The sequence below is a fragment of the Mya arenaria genome, chromosome 6, assembly GCF_026914265.1.
Source record: "Mya arenaria isolate MELC-2E11 chromosome 6, ASM2691426v1".
Lineage (NCBI taxonomy): Eukaryota > Metazoa > Mollusca > Bivalvia > Myida > Myidae > Mya > Mya arenaria.
Window position 1 is genome coordinate 39968076 of NC_069127.1, and position 22957 is coordinate 39991032.

The 22957-nt window shown below is 33.0% G+C and overlaps 1 long non-coding RNA gene across 1 annotated transcript; it reads left to right on the plus strand.

The window, feature by feature from the left end:
- The first annotated feature begins 613 nt into the window (after positions 1 to 613).
- Positions 614 to 19752, plus strand: LOC128239476 (uncharacterized). Its single transcript, XR_008261892.1, has 3 exons — positions 614 to 629; positions 1608 to 1772; positions 19598 to 19752. It is a non-coding gene; the product is annotated as an uncharacterized LOC128239476 (long non-coding RNA).
- The last annotated feature ends 3205 nt before the right edge of the window (positions 19753 to 22957 follow it).

The window sequence follows — 22957 nt, forward strand, 5'->3', positions numbered from 1 at the left end:
TTGTGGTAAGGCCAATGTTACGTAACGGATGGTAACGTCACATGAAAACGTGCTAATATAACCCTGCATATGGAGTAGAAGAACCTTAGATCACACTCAAACTTATTTCCAGTCGATGGTTTATGGTCAGCGTGGGGGTCCTGGGGTCAGTGTGACGTCACGTGTGATAACGGAACGGTGTCTCGTGTCAGGGCGTGTGACAACCCTGCCCCAGCACATGGCGGGGACGACTGCCCGGGCGACAAAGAGCAAACGACTACTTGTGTGATGAATCATTGTCCAGGTAGTAAGAGGTTACGAAACATGTTGCTATTTTATGACCAGTACCTTTAAATCATACTTGCCTATCTATATACACGTTTTGTTGCCATGAATTAATTTCAATTTAAGTCTAGATTAGACAAAGATATACTGATGTTGCAGTGATTAACATAAATTTACATCCGTATGATTTCAAGTCAACGGAGGATGGAGCGGATGGTCATTATGGGGCTCCTGTAGCTCTTCCTGTGGTCTGGGCATGCAACGACGAGATCGCACCTGTGACAACCCATGGCCATCCAAGGACGGCAATCCTTGCTTTGGAGACAGTGTTGACAACCGATTGTGTACGGACATTCAGTGTCCAGGTCAGGGATTATACCTGTGTAGAACTGAATAATTGGTAATATGCGCAACACATAACATAACTTATTTACAAGTTTGGTGTATGTCTCTGACAAATCAACGCTGTCGAACATCAGAATTGAACAAATGCTTTTATTTAAGCTTTTAGCTTTAAGTACTGTATGCCTTTGTCATTTCGCTAGACCTTAATTGTGACGAGGTTCATTCCCTGAACACCAGATTGGCACTTCCCGTGAAGTGCTGGAAAATTCAATCTAACACACCCATGCCAGATAAGTTACGTGCAATAGCGCGCCATTTCAAATTTGATTTAATGTATGGTTAATGAGTATAACAGTATGCCATTTAAATATAAACGCAATATAATATATGAGTATGCAACACTTTTAATTAAAAAATGAAAAATCGCGACGTCAACATTTGACGTCAACATTGACTTAACGCTACTACGCGTCATAAGTTCAGTAAACAACGTCGTACGCTTTTTTAAAAAAAATCAAAAATGCGATGTCTACGTCAAATTTTCCACACATTTATAATTTCAGGTATGCAAAATAAATTATTATATGCCTATAAACGAATATTCACTTTCATTGTTTCACGCATAGTAAAGAACTCGTCAGGTTCGAATCACCGTCGCATACACTTTTGAATATGTCCTTAAGTGAGTTTGTTTATATTAAAAAATGAAATGCAATATGGACTAATTTATTAGAAAGTCTAATTGACCGCTAAGATGAATTTTGCAATCAATTTTACAAACAAACACCAATATTTTCGCATGTTAAGTTATTGAGTCTAAAGCTAGACAAGATTCATCATAACCAAAAGGTAGCATAATTATGACCACTTCCTTGTTCGGTTGTGGACTGGAGTGTTTGATCAGTTGCAGGAATGTTTTGATCTAAATTTTATCTATGAATCACGAAAGAGCGTTAATTGCACAGTAAAACTATTTTTAAACTGTTTGATTATTTCAGTGGGCTGGACCACGTGGTCAGATTATAGTACTTGTAGCGTTACGTGTGGAACAGGACTAAGACAGAGGTCAAGGTCGTGTCAGAACCCGTTAGCCTCTCTTATGAACAACAGCTGCTCTGGAAACGCCGAAGAAACACAGATGTGTTCGTCGTCATCATGCACTGGTAAGGTATTTTGGAACTTATCATTACAGTAAATCAATACATAATCATACACTTTAATATTATAAGATTCTGATTATACATGAGTTTGTATTAATGCCATGCTTAACTATCATTGTGCCAATATTTGTTATGGTGTTAACCAGTTAAGTCTGTATCATTCTTAACCGTGTTCATTGCTAATAAAGAGTAAACGGAGCTACATCCCAATTACATATTAAATTGCAGCTGTATTTCCAGATATTAATCTACGCAAGATGCCTTTGATATAGAAAAACTGTTCAATTTTAAAATAAAAATATTTCGTTCATCAAAGCACTATATCAAAACATAAAGCAATCAAAATGAAAACAACACTTATGAAAGCATATATACTTATCAACAATATGTAGTGATAATGCTGATTTGAAATTAGATGGGTATAAATGAAATGTTATTTAAATATATGATAAATTCATGTTTTGGCAATCTATTGTAAACGCTATATACAGGTTGCTTAGGTGAATTCAAGAAATTACTGAATTATGTCAATAAGTTAAAAACAACTCTTAATTGTTAAAAATATCAAAATATTATATCAATGTTTGAAACAGTGAAATATATTTTATATCTCATTGATACATATCTTTAAACCACATAAAGCACATGATAGATGAATGGTTATACATATATATTATTTAGTTACGACAACCAAACTCAAATAGTTATTTTAAATAAATTATGTGTATTAAAAAAAACATGGAATAAACAAAAAAGAATAATGCACATTAATTATTGAATGCACTAAGTCAGTCCTAAATAACAAAACAACACTTTCAGAATTGTTCCCACGTATCTACCCTTTATCAAACATGTTTGCTCGGAGTCAAAAGAAAAAGTTGAGTGTATCGTATAAGCGCATGTGGATTTTCAAATCCTATCACAAAGTTACTTTCTGATATAAACCGGTAGTGAAGATTCCATTTAGATTGAATGGCAGGGAAATAGCTCAGACAAGATGCTAAAGTTCACTATGTAAGACACTGACACAAAATAGAAGATCATATGTAAATGTATGTGTAGCTACATGTACAATTGAAATGTGCAGTTGGGTTGGTTAAATATTTGGCGATACGGTTTGCGACAGGTTTCTTTTTTCTTTGCTGTGTGGATTTTTCGAATTACGATATTTGAACGATAATTGAACATCCTATATATGTTCTAGTAGTTGTTTTCGTCTGTAATTGGCTTTGCATGAAAGCAAATATTCAAACAGTCATTTTTGATGTTCAAGAAAACGTTTGAAAAACACGGTTACTTATTTTTAAATCAACTGAAATCGCGCAATCGGTATACAAACCTGGTAAATTAAAGCAGGCAATGGTCACAAGGGTCTAATTTCTAAAAAATAAATTAGATATAGGCAATTTAGCGAAACAATTCATTCAAACCCATTTTACCGAACGGAATCAAGTTGACTTCGAGTATCGTACCGGTAATATTTTAGCTTAAAGGCGTGATACTCTTTAGAAAAAAAACGACAACAAGTAGTAAAGGTCAGAACCAAAAAAATGTATGGAAATCTTCCTATTCTTTGGATAAGCCATTTCAATTAGTTAAAGTTTATCTAAAAAATCCGGCCAAGGTGAATTTTTAAAAGAAGAAATTTTAAAATTTAAACCATTGACACACTTATTGAGCTAGTAAACAATTCAGATTTACCGTTATTCACGTGAAAACAATATATACAAATGTGTGTTCGTTCTGCTGAGTTTGACATTAGTACCAGAGTAAAATAAAAAAAACAGAATTGCGAGGTGATGTTCTTGTCAACAACAGGGGCCATTTTCTTGTCAGAGCACTCTGCAACGCAACTTACTGTTTTATAAATTTAGTTGGTTGGACCTCGTGGTCGGGTTGGGCTTCATGTAGCGTTACCTGTGTAACAGGTCTAAAGAAGAGGTCAATGTCACATCAAAATCCGATTAAATTAATGACAGCTGTTTCGGCGAACTAACACAGTAGTTTCAAACATGCACAGACAAAGCATTTGTGTATAATAATTTCCGTTTCATTACATACATCTAGTAAAAACCATAAAACTTTGAATGTTACTTTTTTGAGATTATAATTCTTTGTTTAAGCATAGTTTTAAATAAAAATGGAGTTTAAAGGATATCGAATTTATTCAAATATATTTCAGATTCATAACATACATCTAGTAAACACCAATTTTAAATTTAATGCTAGTAACATTCGACTACAAATCATTTTTTTGGCATGAATGTAAATACAATTCGGATTTTGAGTGTTAGAATTTTGTTAAATACATCGTTTCCTTCTTATAGGCTCATCGGCATTTACGGCGACGGGATATGCGCCATCTCCAGTATCATCAGCTATCCGATTCCCACATGTGATCCTGAATGAAGGCAACGACTACAACAGCGCTACAGGCGTGTTCACATGTCGTGTACCGGGACTTTACCTTGCCACTGCCACAATTGGGAAATTATATGGACATAAAGTGAATTATGTATCGTGCTACATACAACTAAACGGGAGCAATAAGTTATTCCTATACCATGATCCGTACGGTAGTGACGAAGATGGTTATACATCATCCGCCACGGGAACATTTCGCCTGCATGTCAACGATCGGATCAACGCTGGTGGTTGTACACACAGAGAGTCTATTAATAATTCAACTATGACTTCTTTTTCCGCAGTACTTATTCGTCCTGACCAGTTGTAATAACATATGGTCAGTGACATGTGTGTATATTCAGTGGTTGAGGATAAAGATGTATTTATATACTGCTACCTATTTATTATCTAATATATAATACCCAAGTGGAGTATAGACAGAATATTGACCAAATTGTATTACGCCGTGTGTCACGTGCAAAACGTCGTTTTCGTGCAAATGAATTACACATAAGTGGTTGAGTAAAAAATGTCGTACTAAATAATAGATTTTGAGGATGATTTTGATAAAAATATTTAAGTTGTACAATTGGCGGTTTAGAACTTTCTATTGGTATATGTATGTATGTGAATTATCAAGTCAACGTTCTTCTTCTAATGTTAAATGAGGGATCATAGAAAGAACACTAAATCTATCCTGAGTGTTTGAAATTTTACAAATTTTGTCACATAAATCAGTCTTTTTGAATGTAATCTAATACAATTTCGACATGTGTTTTGCATGAGATTCGTACATGAAGCTTAAACATGAACAGTTGAATGAATGTGACTATGTGTTCTTCATTTGTATGACCAAAATGATAATTAAACAGAAAAGGAATGTACTGTCTTCTTAAAATAACCGCCTTTAACCGTCTCCGTGGCCTAGTGGTTAAGAATCCGCCTACGGAGCGGGAGGTCGTGGGTTCGATCCCTGGCCGCGTCATACCAAAAGACGTTAAAAGTTGGTACAAGTAGCTCCCTTGCCTGGCGCTTGGCATTTAAAGGGTAGTGCTTGGAAAAGTGGTATACTCAGTACTGGTTTAACACAAGAAAGTTGTACCCCGTGTATTGGTACACCGAGCACGTAAAAGAACCAAGGGGTCTCTTCGAAAAAGAGCTAGGGTATTGCACCCGGACTTCCTTGTATCCCACCACTGTCTCTTCAGTGTGCTGTCCCTTCAACAAAAACAAAGTAACCCGTTGGAAAAAAAGTGCTTGCACTTTCACGGGTTATCCTTGACCACAAGGTCTTAAGAAATACATACATACATACAAAATATTTCACTGTATATCGCTGCCATTTCAAATTGTAGACTTGCCGGTGATTAAGATGATAAAAAACGACTGTTTCATGTTAAACAGATAAGTTTAGTAAATATTTAAATGGTCTATCATTAAAGTATCAGATTTTTTTCGTAAATGTTTCATTTTCTAGCGATTTTGAACTGTGTTTAATTAGTGACAAATACTAGTTGTTTATGCATATAGTTGTGTACTAGTTTACGTAATTGTGATTAAAAAACGAACTTGTTCGCAATGAAGGGAAATATACAAATTTATACAAACGTTTCACATTTTCAGATAAGGATTCATAAGCATTTTGAGTAGGTGCGAGTAAATGCTTAAATCCTATTGGATAAAACAACCCATGTGACATTCATTTTTTTCTCCATGAAGCATTCGTGTATGCAAATCAGCTTATTAATATTCATAACCGGACTATTTTCTTTTTACAACCTATGACCTTACGTCATAGTAGAAACTTGTTTACATTAGTTAACGCATTTAATATGTGTATTTTCATTCTTAAAAACACTTTGGGATTAAAATAAAACAATAACTAAACAATAACCCTTTAAAAAACATTGATGTCGTTTTATTTTTTTATTATTAATGGTAATAATTTGATTGCGAAGAACTGGAAGCTGAAATTTCATCTGCAGAACAGGGTAAACATGACGGATAAACTGTCAGATTTCGACTTTTTTTAAGTTCTCATTGGTAGTTTTGAGTTGTTTGAGCCAGAATTGAGTGAGGAAACTACTGTTGCTGCTGCTGATATTTCTTCATAAATTGCAGAACTAATGAACATTTCTTTCGATGATTTGTCTGAAGTTACAAATAAAAATGAAAGTGAAAATGAAAGTGTATATCTAGGTCAACAGCTTTATGAAAGTAATGACATTACAACCATTCATGAATATAAACAACAAGGCATTAGGTTTAAAACCTTAAATGAAGGAGACCTGGAATCTATCAGAGAAAACAAGTACTCAAACAAAATCAAAATGAATACTAAATAGGGAGTCAAACTATTCTCATTTTTTGAAACCTTTATTGAAACACATAAATACTGGTAAAATATTGTCTTAGGCAAAGAATAATGGAAAATACATTTCAGAGTTTAAACAAGTCTCCTTTACGTAAACATCTTACCTGAAAAGACTGTTAATCCGTTTTGAAATGTGGGAAAAAATGAGGAGTCGGCCGCCATTACTGGAAACTAGATTTAGCTCCACGTGTCTCCAAGACGACGATGTATTCATACGCGTGGGAAGTTTACATAATACTTGGAATTATCAAGTGATGAATTGCGGTCCTTGGATAATAGCAAAATAAAAATGATTTTTTATTTTTTGTAGTTGTTCTAATAAGTATTGAACATTATTTGTCTCTGATTCATTTATGTATGAGGTGTCGGAAAAATTACACCTAATTTATACATGATCAATTCGTTGTCGTCTGAAAAAGTTTGCTATGGACCTCGGTCATTATTTGCAATACCAATTAAATACTCATGTAGTTAATATCTTTGAAAAAAGTCTTCATTTCAAAGGGAGCATTAAACTTGACTCTATACGTTTAACCCATTTAAGAATCATCATAATGCAAATGTCGGTAAGCATAAAGCTTTTAAAATGTCAAGTTTAATATATTGTACTGGCTCGTTATATTTAGAAAGCATAATTCATAAGTCATTTCGTTTATTATTAGGTGTGATTCGGAACCGTGAAAAATCTACAAAGAAAAATCTTATTAGAATAAAGTTCAAACAGCAATTACATGTAAACGATTAACTAGAAAATTGTTTGGGTGTCTAATTGCCTGAAAAGAACTTATCAGAGACGTTTGATGTGTTATGTACCCAAACGTTAACTGTTGCCAGGATTTTTTTTTCAATTAAGCCACTACAAATTGATCAGATATTCATCGGATTTACCGCACTTCTATTTTCTGAATTGAACAAAACTTTTATTTTGTTCTTTACGCCCGAACCTAGCAAATTGCCGCTATTATCTTTCGTAGTATAAATGATTTCATTTTGTGAGCAATTTTTATTTATGCATATTTGTGAAAAACATTTAAGCTTTGTTTTCGATAACTCGAGAATATCAACAATAACGATTTGAAAATATCAAAACCAAATTGATACAACGTATTTGTCAAACTAGGTATATTGTGAGTTTAAAAATGCTGAAATGATGGTACATTCTATCCTGAAACATAGTTGATTAAGACCATATAGTAAAGCAGTTAATGTCGTGGTAAATTACTGTTATTCATTTCGGACATGTTGAGTTTTCGGATATTATTTTGCGGTTCGACTATTCACGACTAACAGAAAATTATTTTTCACTTTATTTCTTTAGGCAAACCTAGTAAATGAGTAATAGGCACCCTGAATAGCAGAAAGTGTGATGGTGCTAAGACGTTTATAATATTTTCCGCTTCTTTGGACATCAACAAGACAAAAAATTTGATGTGTAAAATTTACAAATCATGGCACTAAACTGATTTTACTTGAGGATTTTGAGTAAAAATAGTACATGAGGATTTGACCATGATTCAAACTCTGGAACAATACTAAGATTGTCTGGCCCGTGAACCTGTCTGGTGATTGACAGTTGACCGATGGTTACGGGTGGTATGGAGCCTCTTTTTCACTTGATATATATGCATCGATAGGATTCAAATACTGATTTTCTACTTGGTTATAAAGGCGTGGTTGTAAGTAACCTCCGTCGTTCGACGTTTCCCTTTGTTTCGGTATTGCCGATACAATTAATAAACAGAGCTTTTTAAAATAACTTGAGGGTTATAAGATGTTTTCTTTAGTTCATTTGGTTAAAGTAGATAACGGAAATATGTATAGCAGCCTTAACACAGCAATGATACGTCGTTTCAGTTAGATCAAAAGTCCAATGGATTGATTTTGTCAATATTCCAGACGCTTATTCAGTTGTCATCTTATTGAATATTTTTTATAATAAGAAATGCGCTTTGTTTAAAATCATATTTATGACAATAAGTCAGGGAGTTAAAACGTGTTGTTATTCTATTGAATTAAGTTTTGTCATTCGAGATATTTTAGAGTATAATGATTATTTTGAATCAGAAATAAAAACGTTAGTCAATTTGTTATCGGAAGTTAATAGGTGATATCCCTAGAGAGGTGTTCAAATGAGGTCGTGGTGAGATTTTACTGTGAAAAGTAAGTCTGAAAGGGGATTCCGATTAAACAAGATCAAGTCAGTTTGTTGCGTGAGGAATGCTAGTGGGTATCTGATGGTCAACATGGTCTCATTCATTGCTATAATACAGGGATTCTGTAATGAAACTAGTTATTGAACGAATACTTGGAACTTTAGGGCGGGTAACAAGAAACCGGTTAACATCTACATGCATTGCGATAGTGGTTTACTAGGCTTTGGTAGCCCGGGTCTCACTGATGAGTCCTGTTGTTTTACTTTCGTATAATGTTTTTGGTGAAGAAATGATAAAGGTCATATGGAAAAGTGAGTTTATAAAGCAGACATTGAGAATTAAAGGGTAGTAGCTTGAAATAACTTCAGAAGGACCTTTACAATTTAACAAGTTATAAATTGGTAGTATACTTCTGTTGACAGGAGGAAATGTTAAAAAAAACTCACTTTCCTAGTGTAAAAGGTTGATAAAATTATTAAAAGCTTATTATTGTTTTCAAATGCAATCATTGGATTCTTCGTTTCAATTATCTGTGAACAAAAAAGTCGTGATGAAAATGTATATATATGTATAATTATATATGACACGAGCGGTCATTAATTTCGAACTATCTATTAATTTCAAACCGGTCTTACATATAATATATATATTAGGCATTTGTTCTATAGAAAACAGGTCGGAAAATATTTAAAACAATAGATGGTTGGAAGGAGTTGTAGTTTATAAGTGCAGTTTATTTCAAACTATCAAATCTAAAATAAATATTCGATATATATTTTGTGACACCGGTAGGAGTGTTTTATAAATCATAAGTTTGAAGTTACGAATTAAAACAAAGCTAGTAAGCTTGAATATGTTGCCTCGAGTTTTAACAGTTTCTTTAACCTGATTATGTACATTAAGTCATGATATTGCCCAAAACTTGACACACACCTTATTCAGCTACACATTCTTAACACCCGATATCTATGATTCAGCCATAATTTCATATTCCAATTCGAAAACTTTGCAGAGGATCACTTGTTAATGATATAAACTAAATAGTTAAGCTCAACGCATAACATCACTAGAAAGGAACTATTTAAAATTAATTGTTGTTTCTTTGCGACAGAGGTGATCCCTGGAACGGGCGTAACGTTGGTAGAGGACATAGTGCTACATGCCATATAAGGAAACTCACGGCCAAATCGTTAAGCAAAATTTTAAAGCCCTTTCTTTTCTTTAACATGATTACAGAAAACTATTCATGGAATTCAATCCCCTCATCAATGAACAATAAAGACCATCCTATGACCATTCCAATGAAGTTTGAAACACAAAGCATGTAAGGTGTACAAGAAGTGTTTGAACGTGGAAAATGAAAGTGGTGTTTTTTCATTGCTATATGACAGGTCAGTTGTTCGGTGGGGGTCAACAGTTCCGAATTGTCTTCAGGTTTGTTGCATATTCTTTGTTTCTGTGTAACAAATGTTTAAGAGAAAAACACGTTCCTACATTAGTTATAGAGAGTATGTTTCATTATTTTTCAATAAATATAATTGATGATTGGTAATAAAAAAACATATTTCATAACACAAAGTGTTTGTTTTTTTAATTAAAAACGAGTTTAAAATTGAGCTGTGCTTTATTTAATGCAATAAATCTCATATGGAAATATGTATCACTCGGTTCACTTGTAACCGCACTGTGACACTTTTATAATCAAATAAGCTTGTGAATACGATATGTCCGCATGTTGGCACCGGGCAATAGTTTATTAGTACTACCCCAAATTGCAACAAAAATGAAAAATGACCGACACGTCCTTCAATAAGTGTATTTTCTTCCATTTGTCTATAAATAATAAATTAGCATTTATTTACAAGTTATTTATTTAATATTGACGCAACGTGTATATTTACAAATCGCATTTACAATTTTGGTCATATGACTCGTATATAATAAAACATTTCACGCAATCTTTACACATGCAAAAAACCTGATCATGCCATCGAACCAAATTATATACGTCTTCTTTAAGTTCATTGGCTGTTTCATCGTATGGATCCACAAACGATTTTTAAAACGATACTCCTGAGGCAAAACACCAAAACAGTTTACAGTGATATATTTTATTTAAACCGTAGTCGTTTACCCGTCGTTTTGATATCAATATTAATGTTTTGCTACATTTCTATCTTTTCATCTAAGTTACCAAGTTCGAAAGGTATTCTGATGATGATAAATAGACGAAATTGTTTACAATCTCTAGCTATTTAATGGTCTGATGTAATTAGAAATAATAAATGTCCGTCTTTGAATATTAAGAGTTAAAGATAGAAGTGCTTTTATCTTGTTACTCTTTCATGAAGGGTAATTTTCCATTAACCAAGTGTTCAATCATTTAAAGGTATTCACTCTGAGATATCAACGCTGGTGATATTCTTTTTTTAACAAGTTCAACTTCATTTTGTTTAAGTTAATACTGAATTACGCCAGACAGTATTTGACAAATAATTATTCTAATATATTGTTTGTAAGTTTAAGCTTGAAACCTTTCTATTACGATTGCGACCCGTAACAAGTTGTAAGGTTTTTTAAGGTTGATTATTAACATCTAAACATCCGATCTGAAGTTTTGTTTTTCCATTAAAAACACAAACGTATTTTCATTTCTGAAACTGTCAAGCATTAGAGACATACCCTTTAATGTATTTTAAAATTTCATTAACCAGAGAATTACTTTTTATAATTGTTTTAGAACGGTAACGAAACTATTTTATGACATTAGTCATACTGATTACCAGGTGGCATTTACTCGCCCAACCACGAAACATTTTGCAACGTCATGATGGATATTGAAAAGTCTTAGCTTGTTTAAACCACTTTGCATTTGGTTCCAGTTACCCGAACAATGCGTATGGTCATTGCGTCTGTGTTTCTATTGATTTGTTTCCAAGCGAGGGATTCATTCGGTAATTCTTACCTAGTAACAGATTGTATTTTGCAATGCAATAATAAATAGGTTACGACAAAAATATATAAAAACATATTAAATTCATATGAGTTTGTACGTGGTAAGTTGAACTTATTTTGAAATTGTAAATTTATTAAAATAAATCAACGTTATGCATCATATTTGTATTAAGTGAACTTTGTTCTGTAAAGCGAAATATGTTACCTACAATGTTTCATTTAATATTTGGTTATTTCATCATGTATCTTTTAGATCATTTCGCAACAAGGCTAGGTTTACTTTCGACAGTTTTATAAAGCACAAACTCTACAAGAAACGTTTTTACCAACATTTTGTTGTTGTTTCATATAAAATATTCCTTGATAAAAATGTGAGAGTAACTATGTTCTATAAAATGATTGTAGGATTTATCCTTGGAACCAACGATACTCAAGGTAAGGTTTTTTGCTTTTGAAATGAATACAGTTATGAAAAGTTGATAAATTAAATTCAACGTGTTTTGTCTATCACCAAGACGTTGTGCGATAAACACTGACTGTCAGCTATTCTTTATAGAATGTGTACGTTTAAAACTGGTTTGTCCAATACTCTCTCTCTAATATATATATATATATATATATATATATATATATATATATATATATATATATATATATATATATATATATATATATATATATATATATATATATATATATATATACTGGGTACCTTTAGCACTAGTTAGTACACTATTCTTTATAGACTGTGTGCGTTTAAAACTGGTTTGTCCAATATTATGTTTAGACTGTGAACGTTTGACACTGATATGTCCAGTATTCTATATAGAATCGGTACTTTTAACACTGTTTATCAAATATGTTAAATAGGCTGAATACGTTTAACACTGATCTGTTCTGATATGTTCTAATTATAAGATAGAATGTAAATATAAAATAAATAAATATGTATCTATCTATTATTAACTAGTGTTGAACAAATTAATAGATGATGTTTACAACCAGTTTACACCTTACTGTCAAACATGCAATTCTAGTAAAACATGTTCTCCTTTGTGGAAACTTTATTTTGAGGTGAAATGACCTGCATCATCCTTAGGACACAAACTTCTCCAAAATTATCTTTGCATTTGCATAGGAACATGCGAGGATGCACAGCCTAATTGTGACTTGTTCGACATATGTCAAGATAATGTGGACAAAGCAAAAGAACTTTGTAGGAAACATTGCAATCTGTGCGACGTGGGTAAGTGTCATTCTTGTTCACAACAATCATGAGTTATCGATACAAAATTAAGATAACGAAATATTTCTATGTAACTGAGTTTAAAATAATTCAAGCAGATATAAGTGTAATCGCCGTTCTCAAAATATTTTGGAAATAATCCTTTAAACATTCCGATTAAATAAATCCATTTTTGTTGAACAAATGTGACGTTATGTGTTTATAGTCATACACATTTGCACCGTCTGTGATGTAAGACTCTTCTGGTTAACATGTAGACGAATAAAATACCATTCCACAATCTGTCATTTTCAGTCGACGGCGGCTGGTCACTCTGGGGTTCCTGGGGGCAATGTGATGTCACCTGTGGAAACGGAACAAGGTCACGTATCAGGACATGTGACAACCCTGCCCCTGCACATGGTGGTGACGACTGTCAAGGCGACAAAGATCAAACAGCTACGTGTGTGATGAAACAGTGTCCAGGTAGTACATTTTAGAAATGTGTTGCTATTTTACTACAAGAAACCTTAAATAAAATTTTCCTAAAAACACGTTTGCTTTACTGCATTTTTTTATTGAAATGTTAATAGAAACAAGAGTATCGCTAAAAGCGACGAAACAGCATTATCGCTTAAAGCTCGCCAGACGCCATATTGTATGAAAAGGCAGAAATTTTAATACTATGTGCAGGTAGATAATTTATGGTTGTAGCATTTAAATGCACTAATTGGTAAAAACAACGTAGCATGCAAAAATATGGGCAGGTTTGGGAGTTGAATTTACTTTTAAAATAATGATATAAAAATGCATTTGAAATTTTCAAATATACAAGTTTATAATAATTTCACTCGCATAGTCCATTGTATAGATCAAAACTTGACTTTCTTATTGTATTACACACAAGGAGTTATGGCGTCATTATTATTTTTTTAAATGTTTCACTAAGATTTGATAACCTCAACGTTATTTAACCAATCATTCACGACGTTACAACTATAAGTTATTCATTTAAACCAACGTATGATGTCGGTTATATTTTTTAAAGCTGCACTCTCACAGATTGAACGTTTTGACAGCTCTTTTTAAAAATATTTCTTAGAACGAGCCATTTTTTGCGAAAATCCATGGAAACCAGTTATAGACTGCTGACAAAAAATGAGATCGCAGATGCTTATATTTAAGTTCAAATATCGATGTTTTATGCATTTTTCTTAAACCGTTAGTAACGGTAAGCCATAAAACATATATTTTCAAACGGAATTATAAAATTCTACTATCTGATTTTTTGTCAGCAATCTTATATCATTTGTTTGTAGATATGTTCGCAAAAATTTGCTCTTTCCAAGACAAAAAATTAAAAAAGTTAAAAATTATATATCTGTGAGAGTGCAGCTTTAAGAACAAATACTTAATGCAAAGATACTGCAACTATTTAATTTGTAATGAATAATTATATGAGATGTAAATTTAAGTATTGATCGCTTTTTTCTGCGTTGTTGATGTATGAACGCAGTAGGAAAGCGAGTAAATTACAAAATAAACACAGCCTATAAAATATTTAAAGATACGGCTCAAACAAACACTCACTATAAAGCAATAACAGGCTTATTTTAGAAAAACAAATTATAGATGGAAGGTATGATTATTCTTCTTGAATACTGCACATTTTATAGTTATTCCATCAATTTTTCAAGATGAATACCTTTCCAAGATATGGACCGAACAATCTTCTGTTTAAAACAAATCAGGTTAAGAGGAGATAGCTAAACAATATCCAGGGCAAGATAATGGTTCTTGTTTACTGATTTTATTTCACTTTCCATCCATCAATATTTCAAGTTTTATTTCATTCCCCTTAATACTCAAGATATTGCCCGGACAAACTCCGATTTTCGGGGAAAATATCAGGTTAAAAAGTTTGAAGAATGAAAACTAAACGAAATTGCAGGGCCTGATTATGTTTTTTTGTACTTCCTTTCATTGTTATACATCTCTATACCATCTTTATTTCAATCCCATCAGCAGATTTGAAGTTTTTCCAGGATGTAACAGACGTTCGGAGGGACGAACTGACGAACAAATGGGCGTTTGAATTAATAAAATGGAGAATAAAAAGCTGAAAAGAGCACTGATGTTGTTATCAAATCACATACATATGATTTTAAGTTAACGGAGGTTGGAGCGGATGGTCATTATGGGGCTCCTGTAGCTCCACCTGTGGAATAGGAATGCAACGGCGAGGCCGCACCTGTGACAACCCTTGGCCATCCAAGGATGGCAACCACTGCTTCGGAGATAGTGGTGACAACCAGTTGTGTACCAATATCCAGTGTCAAGGTCAGGGCCTATACCTTTGTAGAATTGAATAACTGCAAACGTACGTAACAAATATATTATTTACATGTACGATTTATTTTGAACAAATGCTTAGAGTATTCACTATTTAATGTATTTACTGTTTCTATCATTGGGTGGATTTAATTTGGTGTCAGTCACGAAGAACATATCAACTAATAAGGGATTGTCAAGTTTGCTAGTTTAACCAAAATGTTAGGCAACACATATCTCGTCTATTACATTAAACAATATTGCAAAAGGAAGATATATACAAAAACAAATAATTACAATATTAATAATGCAAAAATGATATTCGTTTCGCATTTTGGGAGGATTTTTTAGTCTTAAAAAATGTGTATAATCGCAACATACACGTAATGAGTCCATCATTATGTAAAACTTGATGTAAAAACAAGAGGAATAAATTATAACATTATTGTATTGTAACACGAGCAGCATTTGATCAGTTGCTCGAATGATGTAATCTGATTTGCGTGTTTGTAATGTAATTTGTGAATCAGGAAAGTCATTGCAGAACTAAACAGCTTATTTTAAAATCATGTGTTAAATGGTTTATGACTGCAGTTGGCTGGACCACGTGGTCAAATTGGAGTGCATGTAGTGTTACGTGTGAAAGACAGAGGTCAAGGTCATGTCAAAACCCATTAGCCTCTCTCATGAACAACAGCTGCTCTGGAGACGCAGAAGAAACACAGACGTGTTCGTCGTCATCATGCACTGGTAAGACATTTTGGAAGTTGTCATTACAGTGTACCAATAGATAAATCATTCTATTTTACCTCACTTGACTTTGCCTTTATAATAAAAAAATATTATCTTTGATCATCATTAGTGCGTCCGTTATTTATTATGTGATAATTTTAATACTGCCATTGCGTGATACTTTCTCAAAAGCATGGGCGTATCAGGCGTTTCAAAATATAGTTGAAGATTTGGCTAGTAGAGGATAAGAGTTTCAAAGGCGCTACCGGTGTAACAAACATGTTTTTGGTATTACAAAATAGTGGTGATATCATATTATTGCACTCGAGTAGATTAATGTCAATTATGAGATCTGACATCAATTTACTTAAGATACAGCAGTAATTTCAAGTGTTTTCTTTACAAAATAGCTTTGATGTAGTACAGCTATTCTATATATATAAAATATTATATATATCAAAAGCGTAAACCATCATAAAGTAATTAAAAACAAAGCTTTTGACAGCATATATACAAATCACATAAAAAATCACTTTTGGTTATTAGACACTTATGAAACTAGTTGGGGAGGTAAAAAAACTAGATGCTATTCAAATAGATAATAATAACAATGTATCGTGAAAGCTGAACATATTATACATTATGCTTGGTTGAACTTCGAGAACCTGCTGTTCTTAAAAATGTTAAAAAAATACAAGTTATTATTAATATAATGGGGATGAATTATTCTTATAACTCGAGCCCCTGTCACGTACTTGGTACGACCTGTCTACAACTGAAAAATTTCAATTTCCTAAGACAGTAGTGGTTTCGTCGTTCGAAATTCAGGTGAGGGAGATGCTGTAGTACACCCTTGTCGTAGAGAATTAAACATAATTATATATACAATTATGCCTCGAATGTAATTATGATTTTGTTGGCCCATTTTGTCATGCTGTCTTGTCATTTGGGTCTTTTGAGGCTCTCGAAATCCTTAAGGTTATATCACATGCTGGTCATAGATGAAAAGCAGTTGTTCTTGTGATTAAGAATTATCACCTTTAAATAGCTGTTCAAAATTTATCAGTCAAAATAGTACGGAGACACAGAAGGGACGAGGTGTAGAATTTGTTTTTTTATGGAAATACTTGTTTTCATTCTGTTTTGTAGAAATACACTTTAAATACACTTTTAGTTCGATTTAATTAATTAATAGAATTGTTATCACGGACATTTGTTTTGTTTGAAGTTATAAAACAACATACAATTGAAGAAAACAAAAATCCACAAGCGAAATTGATCGGTAACATCATATTATATGTCCTCGACATGTCGAGTTATGTACATGAAAGGTCGTTTTGAGTTCGATTTTAAATACTGCGTTATATCTTAAGAAACATATTAATGTTTATGATATGAGAGTGTAACAGTTTTAAAGCCATGGATAACGAGTTAAAATGTAATTTCGTTATGGAACACATTCCGTCCATTTTTAATATAATTAAATACCTAAATTAATTTCAATCAAGACCGGTTCGGTCTAAGATGTAATTTAAAAGTAATCGTTGTAACAAAGACAACTTTAAAGTAGTTTTATTGATTTCCACAATAATTTTCAACCATAGATTGACATATTTTACTTGTTTGGAACTCCGAGAAGTGCGCGTGCATGTTATGCCATATTTTACTTGTTTGGAACTCCGGGAAGTGCGCGTGCATGTTATGCCATAGTTTACTTGTTTGGACCTCCGATAGGTGCGCGTGCATGTTATGCCATATTTCGATAGTTATTCAGCGTCTAGAATGCGATTATATTTGTAGATGTTTTACCATTTTACATATTTTACATTACCATAAATTTCGATCGATTTCTTTGTGGCTGATTCGTTCATATAAGGTCTTAATAATTTTCACCTTTTTTATCTTATATATAATAATATGCCTTCCTAAAATTTCTAGTTAGACATTGTTGAGTGTATAGTAAAGTCATAGGTGGTATTTCTAGTGGAACAATAAGAATCCAATGTATAAGCCAGTTTTGCTTTTTCGAAATAAAAAGGATTAATGGAAAATTTTATTGTAAGAACAATACGTTTCTTTTTTTTTAACAGTTTATTATTGTGATTGAACAGGAATTTTTGTTTTGCTACGAAAATGTTTGTTATTTGGACATAGCGAACACTTATGCAATTATAATTCGAATGTTACAGGAAAATGAATCAATGTTTGTGTTCATAAATAAACTAAATGTGGACAGATGTACCAGCAAACATATACAAGAATATCGGGGCAACTCATATTTGCCCCCTATAATTTTGACTAAGGAAGATCATTGCCAATGCGGAGGAAGGCACTAAATGTTTAAAAGTGTGATAAACAGAACAGACAATATATTATAGTATTACATATATGATAGTCAGACCAAGATCCAAGACCATAAGTAAATGACCAAAGAATGAGAATATGCCAAACGTCGATGATAAAAATTCTACATGGATTGCACTGACTCATTATATATGTAAACTGTTGTTTCTATTTATAAACTTTTCCATAATCATTAATCACCCATGCAAACGATAAATATAACGGATTCGAATATGACGAGGCGAGAAACGAGTTAAATCAAAACATGCCATTGTCCACGAGAGTCGAATACGACATTCCGTATAAAACGCAGTACAAATAATCCTTTTATACATTACTGGGTAAATCACTTGAAATACAGATGTTTTCGTGACGCAATATTTTGTTTTATTATTTTTACATTTAACATATTAACAGAACATTTCAAAATGATACAGCAGACTGGAAAACGACTCTATTGCACTTATATTATTATAAGTGGGATACGGACTACCATTTCTGCGATATGCATTGCGTGTGGATTTATGATATATATATTTATATAAATAAAAAATATATGGGGACACTAGGCAACAGAATAAGACAAAATTGTCATAAGCTCGATTTTTTAAAAAATTGCTTATTTGTAGATCGGATACCTTTAATGAAGTTTTGCTGGATAAAGTATATTTTTATTTTGCCTGTAATGATATATTTTAATCGTAGAAAATTGTTCAAATCACGCCAACTGTAAAAAATGACTTAAATCACGCCATGGTATGCATATCAACATAAGGAGCTATGATATATTCCAACCCTAATTTCTAACAAAAATAATAATTAAAGAAAACACGATTAAACTAAACAGTTTTTATTTAAAACTCAGTCTTACCGAACGGAATAAAAATAAATGTGATTATCGTACCGAAAGTTTTCCTAAAAAATCTTGATACTCCTCAAATAAAACAACAGGAACAAGTTATCAAAGAAAACAAAAAGACTGGTTGGATAACGCTTAATCTTTCTATTCATTGGATAAGCCATGTTAACGAATTCAAAATTATCTGATAAATCCGGCCATGGTGAAATCAAAAAAAAATAACACACTTTTATGACATGCTTATTGTGCAAAAAAATACAAAAAATCATACATTTACGTTATTAAAATCAGAAGAGAATATACAAATGTGTGTACCACTTGCTCGGTTTAATATTAGTACAAAATAGATAAAAAGAACTGTGTGGTAAAATGCTTGTCAACAACTCGGGTTAGTTTCTTGTAAGAGCACTCTGCAACTTTATGTGTCAACCTACTGTTTTATAAATTCAGTTGGTTGGACCTCTTGGTCGGGTTGGACTTCATGTAGCGTAACATGTGGAACAGGCCTACAGAAGAGGTCAAGGTCATGTCAGAATCCGATGACTTCCCTGATTAACGACAGCTGTTCTGGAGACCCAACACAGTTTCAAACATGCACGGACAAAGCATGTGAGTATTACTGATATATAACATAAAACCTCTGAACGACATATAACTTTAAATGTTACTTATTTGAAATTATAACTCTTCGTTATGGCATGGTTTTAAATAAGGTTAGAATTTTAGGATATCAAAGTTAAATATATTGATTCCTTCTTATAGGTTCATCGGCATTTACGGCGACGGGATATGCGCCAGCTCCAGTATCATCAGCTATCCGATTCCCAAATGTGATCCTGAATGAAGGCAACGACTACAACAGCGCTACAGGAGAGTTCACATGTCGTGTACCAGGATTGTACATAGTCACTGCCGCCATTGGGAAAAATTATGGAACTAATGTGGTCTATATACTATGCTACATACAAATAAACGGGAGCAATAAGTTATACCTCTACGACGATCCTTTAAGTAATAACGATCAAGATGGTTATGCATCATCCGCCACAGGAACATTTCGTCTGAAGGTCCACGATAGGATCAGCGTTGGTGCTTGTTCATACAGAGAGTCTATTTATAACTCAAGTGCAACTTCTTTTTCCGCTGTGCTTATTCGTCCTGACCAGTTGTAATAATATATAGTACATGACATGTGTATATGCTATAATATAATGCTTGAAATCGTAGATGTGCGTAACCTCCAATATATATATATATATATATATATATATATATATATATATATATATATATATATATATATATCTACTTAGGGCATTAAGGAGACCGTATGTATTTTACGGCATTAAGGAGACAATTTGTATATTTTTTGTTTTATACTTTATTTTGCCTTTTTGTTGATAATTTAGTATTGAAATGATCATTTATTATGTGTACAAGATTTAGGCTTCTTAAATTAATTAACAAAAAATATACGTAATTTGCGGTCTCCTTAATAATTTGTAAGTATGTTGCAGGTTTTAAGGGGACAGGTATATATGTCGAAGGGTTTATGGAGACCAGTGTATATATTATATTATTTTTTAGGCATTAAGGGGACCATCCATATTTTATGGCATTAGGGGGACAAATTATATATATCTTACTTTTGACAGTGAAGGCTCCCGTAACCTTAAGAGACAACTTTGTAATAGTATTTTTATATAATTGTGTGTAATAAATCCACAAACAATGACCGGTCGAAACGGGAGGACTGCAAATTTCATAGGATATTCATCGGAAATCTTTTACAGACCATCTCATTCATTAAATGAAATTCAGCTTCAGTCACTTGGTATGTGTACCGTTTGATAAACAAAAAATATAATGGCCAGGGGCGGATCCAGGAATTGTCGTTAGAAGGGGGCGTTACTAAGGGGCGTTTGCAGGAGGATTGAGGGTTACTCAATCAAGAAATTTTTAACAATTTGTAGTCGGAAATGATGCATTATGTGCGTATTTATTTTCTTCTCATATATTGACACAAAAAGTAAACTTGGACGATTTTAAAGACAATTGCGCCCCCTTCTCAATCCGCTAGTGAATGGTGACTTAATATTTGATATATTATGGTTAAATAGAACTTTCAGTTGAATTATATAGAAACTGTAAATGCTAAATACAAGTTCTGTGCTTGTAAAAACAATAAAAGTTTCGTGTGTCTGTTAACGCTTGAACAGTTAGCTCATGATAAAAGAACATTGTTCATTGGGTCCATTGTGACCCATGGAAGTTTTATTTATTAAATTCCAACTTCCCCTTAAATTTTACTTGCCTAAAACTTTAACCGAAGTCAATCAGGGGCCATAACTTGTATTATGGAGTTATGTAACCTCATTGGCTGATGGTCCTGAACAATTGTGTGAAGTGTTTTAAGTCAATTAGATGAAGGGTATAGAACGCCTTAACCAATAGGCTACGGAGACGGTTTTAATGCATGTACTCAATTGCAGATTCAGGGGGGGGGGTCGGTCCCAGCGCGCGCGCCGTCCCCCACCCCTTTGAATCGTCCGTTTATAATACGTTCTCAGTCAATATCGGGAAAAAATACAATATTAAGATAAAAATGCACTATTTCGGACTATAAATTAGGGGAGTCTAACCCCCACCCCGGTCCAACATTTTAAGCCATTCAATTTCTGTTCTGAGGGAGGGGCGGATGTGGAAAGATTAAGCCCATGAGTTTCACGTACCCCTTCTTAAGTCAATTCCTGGATCTGCCACTGATATCTGTAATCAGATTTGTTGTTTCATAATGTTATAGTTCCTTTAAACAGTTTAAACCTTTTATGGCATCAAAATAAACAGACGCATGTTCAGTAAAAACATTCTCTGTATACAACGTTCTCGTACTCCAGAGCGATGATGCTATGCATTATATTTATCACCATCTGACTGACTGAGTAACTGCCAAAACTTTTCCGTTTAAAAAGACTCTCTCATGTTTTGGCACCAAGCATATTTTTCCTCGTAATGCATCTGAAAACACTTACATGTATATTTATTTTACTCCTTGGTACTGAAATTGCAGAAATAATAGTAACCAGGTTGATTTTCTTTTATACTTCAATTGCATTTTACAGTAAAGTATTAAAAATTAATCTTGTTCAAGTTGGGAGCAAGCACATGGGGGTGCAGATAACACATAGAATAAAAAACGGAACGCTTATCCACTCGCCCACAGGGACTCATACTAAGGTGTTGAATATTTTAACCTTAATGGAAGTTATTGATTTATCACGTGATTATGTCAATCAACTGATTGTGCAACAGCCTTTTGTTGAATCGGGTTAGTAACGCATTTCAAAATTTTGGACTTCAAAGACTATATTTTAGCACATATCAACATTTATTGAAGGGTTTCAGCCATCAATATCTTGGCTTTAACACTTCGTTTGATTCGCCATACTTTATTTCGTAATAACAATCTATAAAATCCAAGTAAAAGATGCATTTTCAAAACATTCGCTTATATTCACTCAAAAACTCATGTTCGAAAGATATAAAAAAAAAGTATGTCATAATCATATCCTCTTTAGCGGCTGAGTTTCTTAATATATAAATCTCTTATAAATTTGCCAAATAAAATTCAACATGGGTAAACAATTATAACAAATAACGTATTTTATGTATTGCAACATATTTATAAAAAGATAAAGTCAATTGAATCAAATGAACATTTTCAATGTACTTTCTTTCTCGCGGAAAGTGGACATTTCATCTTACTCCAACAAGTGTGGGGTATGGTTGATTCTCTTCGTGACTGAAATC